This window comes from Anguilla anguilla, chromosome 15, assembly GCF_013347855.1.
Source record: "Anguilla anguilla isolate fAngAng1 chromosome 15, fAngAng1.pri, whole genome shotgun sequence".
Lineage (NCBI taxonomy): Eukaryota > Metazoa > Chordata > Actinopteri > Anguilliformes > Anguillidae > Anguilla > Anguilla anguilla.
In genome coordinates this window covers 32729995-32744496 of record NC_049215.1, presented here as the reverse complement: position 1 = coordinate 32744496, position 14502 = coordinate 32729995, and the positions used below count along the sequence as shown (strand labels likewise).

General features: G+C 41.7%; 1 long non-coding RNA gene across 1 annotated transcript; it reads left to right on the top strand.

Moving 5' to 3' along the window:
* The first annotated feature begins 1281 nt into the window (after positions 1–1281).
* LOC118214406 lies at positions 1282–3227 on the top strand. Its single transcript, XR_004762612.1, has 2 exons — positions 1282–1501; positions 1637–3227. It is a non-coding gene; the product is annotated as an uncharacterized LOC118214406 (long non-coding RNA).
* Positions 3228–14502: the final 11275 nt, after the last annotated feature.

Sequence of the window (14502 nt, the reverse complement as noted above, 5' to 3'; positions counted from 1 at the left end):
AGATAAATTCCATTTTTACAGGGAGTCCATTTCACATTTAACGCTAAAAGGTTGTTAAGTTTGGTAAGTCACCTTATGAATCATTATTCTAAACAAGTTAAATAATTATCTTTTTTAGCTCGGCTAGCTTGCCAAGTTAGTCACTTCCTTTCAAAACATGAAAACGGCGCAAAATAATTGAACGTTAGCAAGGTAAAATTGGTCTGTGTGGATGGGAAATGTCCAAATGTTATTGCTCGATATTTGGCCATGCAAAGTTAGTTTAAAATCAGCAGCTAGTCGTTAGCTGGCCAGTGTTAGTCTAGTCTATGGGTTATGTGCTAGCTAATAAGACTGCGCTGACAGCAAACGGCGCTCCCGCTCAAATTTAACCTTAAAATAGACCATAAACGCCGAAAACGTAACTGCAAATACGCCCACTCCACTCTTTTCCCTTCAAAATATTTTTTAAAGATTTTTAAGTATTTTTAGGATGGTCCATTGATTTTTTGAGATTTTCGTTTTTTAAAATGTTGAATTTCCCAATCGCAGTCAAGTCAGAAAGCCCTTCTCCGTTCCTTCTCAGCGATTCTCCTGCTTGCTTTAATCGTAGCTAATTTTGTCCTTGTCCACCAATCCTGTGGCCGTTAATAGTTCCCTTTTCATTCTGTATTTTTGATGATTTTTCATATATTTTTAAAATTCCTTTGGGAGAAAAAAAACATTATTTTTTCCATCCTCTGTCTATCCGCCTGCGCGCCGCTGTTGCTGTGATAGCCTCTCCACTCGAAAATGGCGCCGAAAGCCTCTCTCTTCATTCAAATTCGTTAGAGCCGCCCCCCCTGCCCCCCTCCCCGCAGAGGCATGCCGGGAATGAGCGCCTGCGCGCGGATTGGAGCATGCCGGGAATACGCGCCTGCGTACTGATTGGCGCATGCCGGGAATAAGCGCCTGCCCGCGGATTGGAGCAGGCAAATGCACCCTGAAATGGGCCAGCAACCCACGCAGAGCTTGCCGGTGGGAACACAGATACAATTAACACTTTAACTACCACAGTAGTGATTCCCCCCAGGACTAAAAAAAAAAACATGGATGTGTTAACCCACACAACATATTAGTTACTACATCTGTGAATTTTCAGTTAGACATGCGAATAGGCACATGTTTGTTTGAAAGAAAAAAAACCTTTTCCAGGCAATAGCCTACAGCAAAAGAGCACGTACCTATATAAAGCTTGAGAGAGCAAACTGGTAGCTACTAACCAGATTTTCATTTTTCTTTTTGGTGTAAGTGCTCGTGAAATATCGTGCTAAATTTTACAATCGACCGTTTTGTGTTCTGCGTGCAGCTATACGGAGGACCCGTTGCATTTTTAGAGGGCTGAATGTTTATTGACCGTCCCCGCTTTAACAATTTAAGTTCGCAAGCCGTCGAGCTCCCGTTTTCCACACTAGCCTGTGCTCGCTTGCTAGAGCGTCTAGAGACAAGTTATTGCACTGAAATGATTATGCGAAAGTCTCTGGTATGTGTCTATATATATAGGTTTTTTGTTCGTTTGTTTTTCCCCAAGCAGAATTAAGTACTTGCTGCAATTACTTCCTGTAGAACTCACTGATACGGACGAACGCATATCTAATGTAATGAGCGCCCTTTTCAGGTGACGGCGCCCGACTGAGTCTAACGTTGGATGGATTTCGCGATCTGCATCGATACAGCCGCGCTCACTCCACCGGCGATATGTGGGATGATTGGAAGAATTCATAAAAAGGCAGGCCCCCCAAACCACACCCGCTCTGCTCAGACAGGGACTACTATACGAAACTGCTCGTCAGTTACAGACGTGTGCAAAATGGCTCTATATTATGAAAACTAAGGAGACTGTTAATCGGTTGATGTATAGCCCATGTCGTTAAGCGATCGTTTCGGTGAAAATATAGGCTACATTTGGCATTTGTAACTTTTCCCCCACATTTCCAAATTAGGATAACGATATGGACAATACGAACAGTTCGCCAGATACAAAAGGGAACTGAGCTACAGGGAAGTGATAAATAACCTACACGTATTTTAATTAATGTTGGTCTGTACGAGTGGACAAGATAGTTACTTCGCTTATATGTCCGCTTTGATTACGGTTCAACTTAAGGTTTAGGTTCATTCCTGCATTCTCAGTTCGGGTTTCTTTCGTGAAAATGCCAGACGTGGTGTCATGTCTGAGCGCAAGGAAGCAGCGACTTTCACCGATAGGCTACGGGAGGGCCGGAGACTTTAGCAATGAAGAGGCGCGGCTTTTTCGAGATAACGCTTTGCGACGTGCCTCCAGACCATGTGTAGCTGATAGCGCTGCATAATTGTAAACCATTTTAAAAGTAGGCTACTGTCCTCTTCGTTTGCCGTTCTGTAAGGTCTAAGGTCTAAACACACCCACTTTATGTTAAGGGAAACAATAGGCCACAATGTAACTGTCTATGTGCAGTAGCCTATAACAGCACTGAAACGTTCTCTCTCCACTCCCAGAGTCACGTTCAAGTTCAAGTCTACACAATGGATTGTGTGTTATCAGTCTGGAGGTGACGTGAAATTATTCGTTCAGGTAGCCTAATTATATTGGCCTACAACCAAAGCCGACACAGACTACGGTTTTTCAACACTTCTTTACTGCAGTAAAGCAGATCTGAACAAAGAAAGATTAGTCAGAAACTCTGCTATAAGCGCGACTGAACCCATGTGCGACAGTGAAAAGGCAAAAATGATATAGTCTTTACCCTTTCAAAATCTATCGGAAATGATGGGCAACATACTACAACTTGTTTAAAACGTAGACATTCCAAAATTAGTGCTCGACTTATTCCATAACCGTCAAAAACTGACAATGGCTCTGTCAAATGAAGATTTGGCGATAATCCTGTCGCACAGCGCAACTTCAGATGGGACAGCAGGACACGGAAATTTAACTCTAAACGGACAGCAAGAGAACGTTATTTAGTGGCGGAACTAGTGTCCAAAACATGACTTTCGAAACGAATACAGGAATTACAGATCTGGGAAGCTGCACACATATTTTATACATAGTTTTATCCAGAAACTCACCACAAGGTTGCATTAGTCAAGAGCAGACTGACAGATTCTGTATTAAGGTGTCTCGTACCTTTTAAAAACTACCAGTGTTGGTTCTGTGGCAATAACTTTGCATTATTTTTTCCTCCAAATTACACCATTCCAATAAACTGCTTTCATTTGTCCCTTTGGCATGGTCTGCGGTGATGTATTCAGCTTCAGGTTTGAATGACTTTCAGCTTCAAAACTGTTTTCAAAAAATATATTGTAGTTGTGAATGCCATGTACGATAATGTTAATTCCCAGGACATTATCTGGGAGGTGGATGGCAATTGTGTGAGGTGGTTTGGGGACTATTGGCTATGTAAATTTATACAAGGTCATGGGTCAAACAGAGACATAAAATGAGATATGAAGACATGTGTGTGTGTGATATGAATAGCAGTGTACGCGAGTGTGCGTGTGTATATTACATGTATACACACACACACACTGATATCGTCTCTTTCAGATTTAAGTCCTGTATGGGCAAAGATACTTTCTCTACTCTTCTGCCTGCCTGTGGAATAAACTTCTGAAGAAACTAAAAGAAAATCAGTGTTGCAGGCAGCTTCAAGTCCTTACTAAAAAGTGGCTCAACTGGGGTACGTTTCACTGAATGTAATTGCTGATTTTCATTTTATATTACGGTTGAATTTCTGTATAGTCTTCTAGTTTCTGACCAAGCTGTATTCTGTTGATTTTTATGGTATAGTGTAGCTGTGACTGGTACCGTTGAACTGTAATGTGTATTTTGAGACGGTAAATTAATGTAGGATATGACGTTTATTGTTGACCTCTGGTTGCAGGGTAAATTTCCACATTATTTCTCTCTTGCCCTCTTATTAAGGACCACAATGGAAATAAGCTTTTTAGCTTGTTTGTCTTAGCCTTAATAGCTTTTAACATTATTACTTTGTTCCTGCCTGAACATCCCCTTGTATTTTTATGATGATTACCAAATAAATTCAATCACTCAATATACATACATACACACACACACACACACATAACTTTAAGTGTGTGTGTGTGTATATATATATATGTGTATATATATATATATATATATATATATACACACACACACACACACACACACACACACATACAGCAGGCTACAAACAGAGGCAGCAGCTGCATACACAGACATAGACAGAATCACAGCACTTAAAATAATTCAGCTCAGGCCAGGACAAGATCTCCTTTCACATCCGCTACCTATGAAACTGACACAATTAACAAGTAAAAACATAATTTAGGCTTTTATAGTGCAAAAATAGTGGATTCCATGACATCAGTGCAGCCAACCTGTCAGTTAGGGCCTGCCGGAGCAGGGGGAGAAACTACTGGGAGAAATTTGGGATGAATCCCTCACAGCTAGTGTCTGACAGTAACCACACTGTCAGTCATTAAAAATGATGACAAGTGGTTTTATGAATGGGTCCCTTTGATTTGGGAAATGAAAAAGTCTACACCTTTACACGAGCAAGCGATGCACAAGGGTAGACATACTGCAGTTAGCCCTACCACAACCAGGCCTTCAGAGCAAGAGCATTCAAAGCTTATCATCACACCTGCCTCAGACACAACCAAAGCAGTTTGCATGTCCTGTCTGTAAATTGAAAGGGCAAACCAGTCTTGTGGACTCAACTTTATAAATGCCACACCTTTAAAGCAACACACTGGTTACGTATTTTTTTGAAGCAGATGTGCAGGCATTTTTTTTTTTTAAAGGTGCTTCTTTGGTTGCTTAGAATAAATGGAGAACATTCATAACCTGATGTGTTAAACAGTAACCAGCCGGTCACCCAATGACTAGTACATACGCTGCTCAAGTGCATGCAGGTATCAAGAGTTGAGACTGGCAGACAACAGGAGTTGATTGACAGGCATCTTCTCATCAATAATGTATATGCCAATTCAGTGGCCTCTTTATAAATCAGAAATGGGAGTTTTAATAACACTCTTGTAACCAGGGATGAAAACTGCTTTAATTTACAGGGATAAAACACACCTTAAACAGCACTGTAAATGTTGTAAAGTGCTCTCTAAAACAAATATAAAAACACAAGTGCACATATGTTTAGTGTGCACTGAATGCTGTACATTGTTAAAAAATTTTTTTTTTTTTTTTTTTTTAACTGTTGCCTACTTTTTGTTCTATCCTAATTTGGGACTGTGTGATCATATCTGCAGGCTTGTCCTAATGCTCCAACGTACTCCATATGTTTTGGAAAGCACACACACGTCCTAACCCCCAAGTGCACAAAGCTTTAACACAAGGACTGGCACCCGAGGCCACAGCAGGCACATGCAGAGTCAGAATATGAACTGCAATCACTCATGGGCAAATTACAGCAATACTGTTACAAATTACTACCAAAATGTATCAGCAAACTATGACCAAAATGGCTGAGCCATTGGTGGATTTCCATAAACCATACTAAAACAGGAGTATGGCATGTGTAAAACATACATGCAAATGGACATTTCAGATGCGTGCATTTAAAAGGCTGCCCTGCCCAGCCCAGCCCAGCCCAGCCCAGCCTACTTTCAGTTTAAAGACAGTGCAAGGCACCTGTGACTGAAGCGACAGCTCTCACACTCTGCAGGGGAAAGTGACTGTCTCTGTTCACAGAGGACTTGACTGCTATCGAGTATAGCATGCTGGACAAGCAGGAAAGCACAGCCTTAGTCCAAAATGTCACACAGATAAACTTTGGGGGTGGAGAAAGAGAGAGAGAGATGATTATTTATGTATACTATTGTTGTGTCCCCAGTCTAGGTTAGGGGCGCAACACATAAGGTTTAGGTCCCCTAGCACTGGCCAGACGAACAAGGCTATATTAAACAATCCATTTCTTAATTCAATAAACAGAAAATGGAAGCAATTCATGTCTTCAGGAGAGGAAAATGCTAATTGCTAATAAACTAGTAGAATTACTACAAATGCTAGACACTGATTCTGGGCCACGTCACAAGGTCACCGTGGCCAGCACTGGCCGTCTTCCCCCCGCAAGGATAGAGTGGAAGTAGCCAGCAACCGTGCATTTGCAGGTCGCTAGTAAACTGAGAGATATACGCCACTCCTCTGCTAGTGGCTAGCTCCATTTAGTTTAGCATTGTAGACGCAACCCCAGACTCTTGCTAGTGTCTGCTAAGGGAAGCAGCTGTTTATGAGGTTATTACCCCCACAATATGATTAGTTCTAGCAAATTAGGCATCAGAGTTTTGCCATCCCAAATAGTATTTAAAAGGGAGGGGGAACATAAACAAAACAAGGGGAGAAAGGAAAGCTACTGAATTTCATACTCATTTCATGGCAGATTTTAATTTATTTAGCTAATTAAAGATCCAGGTTTTTTACCTGTTTGAGTTACAATTATATATGAATAAGAACACAAACAAAAATGTAATATTACCTTACTGAATAAACATCTACCCAAATATCCCATTTAAATGGCTCCAATATTGCCTCATTCAAAACCATGTCAAAAGTTTCCAAAGCAAACTCAAAGTATGAAAACATGATTTAATCTTGTCCTTATATATAAAATTTTTTAAAAATTCTATGTACTTTTTTCTAGCCACTCAAGTTCTCTCTCTGTGAACAAGGGTGGATTCATAGGCCAAAGCCAAACACTAGCCTCTGGTTCACTAAATTATTTAAACTCTTCAGTTAATTTAGTTAAAAATCCACCTCTGACACATTTCAGTTATTCCTGTCGATTCTTTAGTAAGTGACACAAAAAGATGGTGAAAAGCTAATTTTTTAGAAAATAAAACACTTCAACTGAATTTGCAGATTAAAATCTTTAGAGACTTGGGGGGGAATCATATTGAGAAAGTGACAGTCTGCTTCTGACCTGTGGGGACTTGAACAATGTTAAACAGTGCTATGATCACAAAGCAGGAGGCGACTGAGAGAAGGTTGGAGGGGGGGGGGGGCTTTAACACACTTGATGGTGTGGGTAAGCCCCTCCCCATTCCTGTCCCCTTGCCAACGACATCTGCAGCAGCTGCACCATTGCAATGCTGTGAGGGGAGTGGGGGGGGGGGGGGGGGGGCATTAGGGTTAGAGAGACACTTCCCTCTCTATAGTAGCCCAACCCCACACGCTTTGGTGACAACACATCTATCAATAGCCAATAGTTGCAAGCAGGTCACCCTGAAAACACAACAGTAACCTTTGACCCTTTTTCACGGCACACAACTAGCTCGCCGTTCACACGCATATCCCTCTCATACAAATGGCTTCGGCCCGCTGAAGACTCCAGGACCTCCTGTCCTATCCACTATTCCTGTATGAACCCCAGTATGAACCACAGGCCAGATTAGCAGTTCGTCCTCTTATGCTTTTAATGTCTACATGTGATGTGTTCTCCTGTGGTGCCATTAAAATTTTTTTTTTTTTTTTTTTTTTGACCAGTTGTTGTGACGCATTTCATCCTGTTAAATGTGGAGGGTGACGGATGCTGGTCTGGGTGAGGAAGACAATTTTATATCATGCCATACTAACCAGGCCTCTGGTATAAGGCTTTCAGTTTTGAACAGAGCAAGTATTTGGCTCAAATGCTAGATTGTATGGATGCACATATTTAATTAGATGCAACTTAAATTTATTTTATTTTTTTTTGCAATCAAACTTGCTCCTTGGACCAAAAAATGCATTTTTATTTTGGAGCCTTAAAAATAATAACCAGCTTGCAAAAGGACCTCATGATTGTGCGTCCGTTTTGCAAATCAACGTGCAGATTTATTGCATTTAACATGCACACAATGCAAAGATGCACGTCCCATTTCAGAGGGGTCAGGCCAGACTCTATAGATCTATAGTCCGCAGCGGTGAAACACAGTAACCGCCGTTCCATCAGAAGTACAGCTGATGAAAGTCCGCCACGTTTCCACGAGCTATCAACACACCGGCCCCCGTAAATGACAGCAGCCCCACACGCACACAGGGCACTAATCATCAGTGACAGATACACCGTCGCTGGTCAGCGTTACCCTCCTCCCCCCACCCCCACCCCCCCCCCGGCACAGTTTGACCTCGGCGTGGAACAGGCCAATGGCACTGGGAAGAGTGAACCAGCGGTGCACGCTTCACCTGGAAGGCTGACTGCATGTGGGTACAGCAGCGTAGTATAATGGGTAAGGAGCTGGTCCTGTAACCTAAAGAGTCTCGGGTTCGATTCCTGGTTGGAACACTGCCGCTGTACCCATGAGCAAGGTACTGAGCCTGCATGGCATCGGAATAAATCCAGCTGTACAAATGGATGCAATGTAAAAAAAAATTTTAAGTTGTGCAAGTTGCTCTGGATAAGCTAAATGCCTGTAATGTAACAGACAAAGGGGGGAAACTATGTAAAATGTGTAGCTATTTTTAACTGAATATTGATTTTAAAGAATTAATCAGAAAACATGTAGTTGTAATGAGCAAATAAATAGCTCTTAAAGGCTTATGTATATATCCTTGGAATGTTTAAGTTATTTTTTTCCCAAGTTTTACCCTTTTCCTCCCCCACAGGAAGTCCCCATAGGTCACATTTTACATTTAAGCTAATGACAGACAAAACAAAAAAACAAAAAAAAACCATTGCACTATTGTGCAGTTGTGGTATTTAAAACAGACTTGGAATATAAGGCTGATTTTGCAATCCAAATGACTTCATTCAAAATTAATTCAAAGGAGAGTGGCACTGAAACACACACACGAACAGTGAGCCACACAATGTAACGCCCCCCATTCCTTACTCCAGGGGTTCCTGGGCACAGGCAACTTCAGAAGCTGTGGATGATCTTACGCTTTCTTTCAGGGAAAAAAAAAACCACGTGGAACCCTGCATGCAGCGTTGTTTTCACTCAGCAGCCAGACCGAATCCCTGCCGATCTTTATTTCTCAAGCAAGGCGACGTGCCTGCCTCGACAGTGAGCTAACGACGTTAAGCTGCTAAGAGTCGTGGAATCTTGCGCACACAAAACTGTTCCAAGAAGTTTCCAAAAATGTTTTCTTTTTTTTTTTTTTGGTGAAACAAACATACGAAACAAAACTGTCACGACTCATTTTATACACAGCAGGGCAATCTTTGCTGCTCCCGCCCCCCCCTTCCCCCAAAGAAAAAAACGACTATTTTACTCACCTGAAAAATCATAAGAGAGAGTATAAACCTCATCTTCCCGTGAGAGACTGAAGACATCCAACATGCGAACTGACTGGGCTGACCACATGACCTCTCCCCTTTTTCAGAAGACACCTCCGAGAGCGAGAGGTGAATCCGGCCCCTCCCGTTTCACCATACCTGCCAGCAGAAAAGCCTGCCACACCCTCCCAGGTGACACGCTCACCTGGAGTTGATGGACGTGTTGAGCAACTTTTAAGCCCGATGTCTGAAGTCAGCCTGCGGAGGTTACAAACAACAGCCCTTTGTTACAGTTTTAAGTGTACTGGACACAAGCTTAACTTCAGCCAAAAAACAAAAAAACAAACAAGAAAAAAAACAAACAAACAATGTCCTGTCAGCAACCAAAAACTCAGACCCCCGTTAAAAAGAGACTCTCTCTGTTGTTGTTTAACGAGACAGATAAATAATTAAATAAATACTTAAAGCGTTCGTAGCTTTCACTGAACGCTTCTCGTCGCCGTTTAATATTTCATTCGGTCGCTGTTGTCCTGCACCACGGTTGTTCCGCCTTTATCTCAACAATGTTTTCCTTTGTGAGCTATGACATTGTTTACTTTCGCTGTTTGTGCCGATCACCTGACAAGCTCCCTACATAGATCCGAAGGTCTGATTATTGAGCACATGTTTGCCACATCAGTCACTCTAAATAAAAGTTCCTTCTTCGTTGCGTGTAATTTAAAACTACGAGGAAAACTAATTCAATTTAAAAATATTTTTAAAGGAATCAAGTGGGGCAAGATTAAATATAGCTCATGCCAATGATTCAAGATTAATATTTAACTTTACCGATTTTCACTTGTATCTTATTATGAAGTTCAAAATGCTTCGCTGGCAACGAGCTTTGTGAGCTAAATACATGACATTGTGGGCATAATCACAAAATCCATACGAAATTCAGTTGTGTTCCACGAAAACACACGTGCACTGACATTAACGGGAAAATGGTGTTATGTCCGCGCGTCCTCAGTCCTAATTAGCCTAGTTTTCACACACTCCATCAGAAGGCCAAAGCCTGTACTCCCTTTACGGTTTCAATAAAGAAACACCAATAATGCTCATAAAACACAGCACAACACGGCTCTAAAAGCATTTAATCTGTCTCGTGTCACATGCAATGCCTCATTTTTGTCAGTCGTTCCTCACTGTCAATCGGCCAATCGGACACATGCCGCTGCTGCGACAACTAGGCCTACTGCTACTATACTGCTGCTACTACTACGCATACATACATTAATACGAAATGTCTGCATTCACCATTATTTTAAATCTGTATATCAAATTAACATGCGCAATGGCTAATACGCACAACTTACTTTTTCAGGATACCTGTGATTATACTCCACAGGACATGCTTCGATCTATATTAAAACATTTAATATATCGCTCTAGTTCCCTAACTTTTAACTTGTTAATTCATCCGAAAGACGTTCGAATTCGAGGACGACTTTTCGGAGGTTCAGGACAGAAAAACAACCAGGCTGGCTAAATGCAAATCGCAACCGTCCCAACTGCACGAGCGTGGATTGCTGGCGCGCTTGACCTGGAGTTTAGAGACGGGAATTGAATAGGTCTAAAGATGTGCAAGACCTAGGCCTAGGACCTAAAATGTACGCAATATTTTACACTATTTAGTCGTGTTTTTTTGTCACTAACAACAAATGCCCTCTACTAAGCAGGCGTATGCAAGATTACCTCTGCTTTTCCCTACAAGAGCGCCGTCATCGCGCGACGCCCTCTAATCTAGATGCCATGCTTTATGTAACCTACAGAAAAAGAAATCGATTATGTAACCCATGGCAAGCCGGCTGTTTACCATACACAATTTTTATGCTACATAGCAAATCTTTCTAAATTCTGGCATCAATTAGAATGGACACGTGATCTTGGAATAAATTATTAGGTGTACAAGCCGTTATGGGTTGTTCCTCTTGTCCTGATCTGACTAGTTCAGAACAAAATACTCAAATCATTTTCTAAACGTACTACTTTATCTCAATAACACAGCATTTTATGGCTAAATATCGTAAATGAGTTTGTCGAATATGTTTTTTCAAATATTTTCCAAATTGAACGTTGCACGTTCGACAAATCTCCCAATTGACGCAATTCATCCACGGTAGTTGTTTTTTTTTTTTGGTAAATAGTGTGAAATAACGTAGTTTATTGTATAAGCAATTGTAATAATTATGACACAATTATGATCGAATATGTTCAATATGAACATTATTTCTAAAACGGTTCCGCTCAGCAATGTAGTCATGGAAATCGGCCTTTTTGGAAAAAAATTAATTTGGAGAGGTGGCAACCTTACATTCAAAAAACATTTTTGTGCAGTTTTATTAAATAAAAAGTTGCAGAACACAAGTCTACAGAAAACAGTCTTAATTGAAACCAATAAACTTGCTGGCGTTAGCTTTAGTGATGATTTTTAAACAGTGGGCTGTTTTTCAGTACAACCTTACAAAGGTAAATTGTGCCACGTGTCGAAAATATAAATAACCTTCAGTGCATTAGATGCCCGGATGACATGCTTCAAAAGGATCCCACCTCCGCTTTTAATCCAGCAATCAGCCAACACAGGCCGGCCAACTTGGAGAACAACAGCCGCTTTTTCGCACCATCAACTCTGCGCTCCAACTCAAACGGAAGTCCCGCCCCCCTAGTGACTTTACTTCGATGATGTAACCCCCTTTCCAAATTTAGCATGTTGCTGATGCTTCAGAAGTTTTCCTCTGGTGGAGGCTGCTGTCTATTACGCGACGTCATAACGATCCTGTTATTATTGTAAACAGAGAGCCTGCTTTACACTGCCGCTCTCCACTAAGCTCAAGTAGCCTATCCGTGGTCCTTTGTTCACATTGTGAAAATACCAACGCGAGAAAGCCTGATAGACACCGAGGGGCGACGTGTCTTCGCCTGCGCCGTATGCACCGTCACAAAGATGGTAAATGCGCAGTGTATTAAAGTTGATTCATTTACGGCGCACAATATTTACCCTGAATTAATTTGGAGCGGCAGCACGATTGCTAATCGCGCACACTAGCCTATCACGCAAAGCCGGCACCCAGCGACCGTGTTACAAACAGTTTCAGAGTGATACGCTTTAGGACCTGTCGATGCCCAGATATATAGCCTAGTCGTTCTATACAGACATGACGTTACAGTGAAATGTATCTATAAACCATGTTTAATTCCGTAATAGTAGAACAAAGCAGCAAACACTAGTGAAAAAATCGCGGCGATATAAGATTATACACTTTCAAAATGTGCACAAGTTATAAATAAATTACAGGGTCAACTTAATATTAAACACGTTCAGTTGCATAACATTTCACGCTTTTTTGTCCGTTACAACTGTATGCACAGTGTGATCGTTATTCATCTCTTAAAGCTGCAGTGTTTTTTATCTACACGATAGCCCCGTGTTATTCACTGCCAGGGAAATATTTCTCAACAACTTTAATATTCAGATATGAAAATCCGTATACAATGAAGTCTGCCGAAAAATCCAGTTTCTATTGAACAGGGGAGGACCGAGCAGCGCCTCTTCAGTTTAGACGAATGGATAAATAAAATGAAGACAGAATATCAAAAGACAGCGAAAGGGAAAAAGAACAGTTAATGACACTTACTTGAGCGCTAGGGAAACCTGGAAAGCGCTGCACTATTCGAATGTGCACGTCGGTCCGCCTCTTCAAAAGGCAAATTTATATTCCAGTTCAAGACTTCCATCTACCTGACAATGACGCCTCGCGCCTCTTTTTTTAATGCAGTTTCAGCAAAGCTTCAAGGAAGTTGTCCTTTTGTTCCAGTATTTATACATTGCGTCAATGTTGCGAAGAGAGGAGGCGGAGCGGTGCACTTCCAGAAAAAAAAAAAGAAGAAGCCGAGCACACGACCTTATGTACACAAACCTAAACCCTCCACCCTGGCAAAAAAAAATCGCCGGGATCTGATTAGATCACGTGCTATGCAATAACCAGCATGTCTTCACACGGCAACGGCAGCCTCGACAACATGAAACAAGCGCCACGGAGGGAGAGACGGCTAGGCTATTTGGACGAGGAGCGTGCGGAACTGGGCATATGGATTGGGCACGGGGGATGTGAAGTGCCATCCAACTCCTCGCCCAAGCGCTGTGATTAGCCACTCGCTAAGCGTATAGGAAGGGAGCGTGTAGGTTTATTACAACGAAGATAGGTCTCGAGCCTCCTTTCCGTGGCAAACAGACAGATCCCGCGCTATGGTCTGGAATAGCCTAAGTATATTTTGTCCACGGGATAAACTACAGTGAGTTTACGCGGTCAGTGATAGCGCGTGTGCTTAAGGTGAACGATATACATTTATCGTAACAGTAGAGCGGGGTCTGTATTTGAAAACCGAATTCCCCAATTATATTTTGTACACGGGAGAAACTACAGCGAGTTTAGTCGGTCAGTGATAGCGCGTGTGCTTTAGGTGAACGATCCATTCATTTATCGTATCAGTAGAAGCAGGGTCTGTACTTGAAAACCTCTGTAATCGCACAACTTTCAGTCGTCCACTAAGCCCCCTTCAACCATACACATTAAATTTGAATGCTCTAATAAGACGGACATAATTGCACCGGAAAACGAAATAAAAACTGAAAGTGTACGTGCCTATTAAATGTAGACTTAGAGAACAATGCTGTTAACTTTTTAACTTTTTTTCCAGCAGGTGAGCAAGTTGCGTAGGCCATATGTGCAGGCCTACGGGCGGGGGTGCGCCTGCAATTGCCAAGAGTAAAACAAAGTTGACTTAAGTGGGTTCTATAGTATTTGTTTTGACGGGTGAAACCCAAAGCAATGTCGGATCCTTGTTTAAACCTATAAAATCTTTGTTTACCAGTAATTTACGTTGTTCTCTATGTTCGTGCATGTTCATGATATTCACCATTTAAGCGGTGCATTTAATAAAATACACACATGCCTAGAATTCACACACAACGTAATGTTAACTTATGATTAAGCACTACTAAACAAAAGTTTCAGTGAAGGCATCAATTTGAATGAAATTACATATTACACATTAAATGTGTAACACCAACTCTGTTCAATCGTTTTTTGCGAATTCATGTTTCAAATGGCCTGTGTTTGAAATCACATCTGCGATCTGTCATTAAGGGCTCCATTGCAGAGTTATTCCCAGATCGCCTCTAATGATTAGGCCGGGTTTTGGGGAGGGGGGGGGGGGGGGGGGGGCGTTATCACACTGAAGGCCCGGT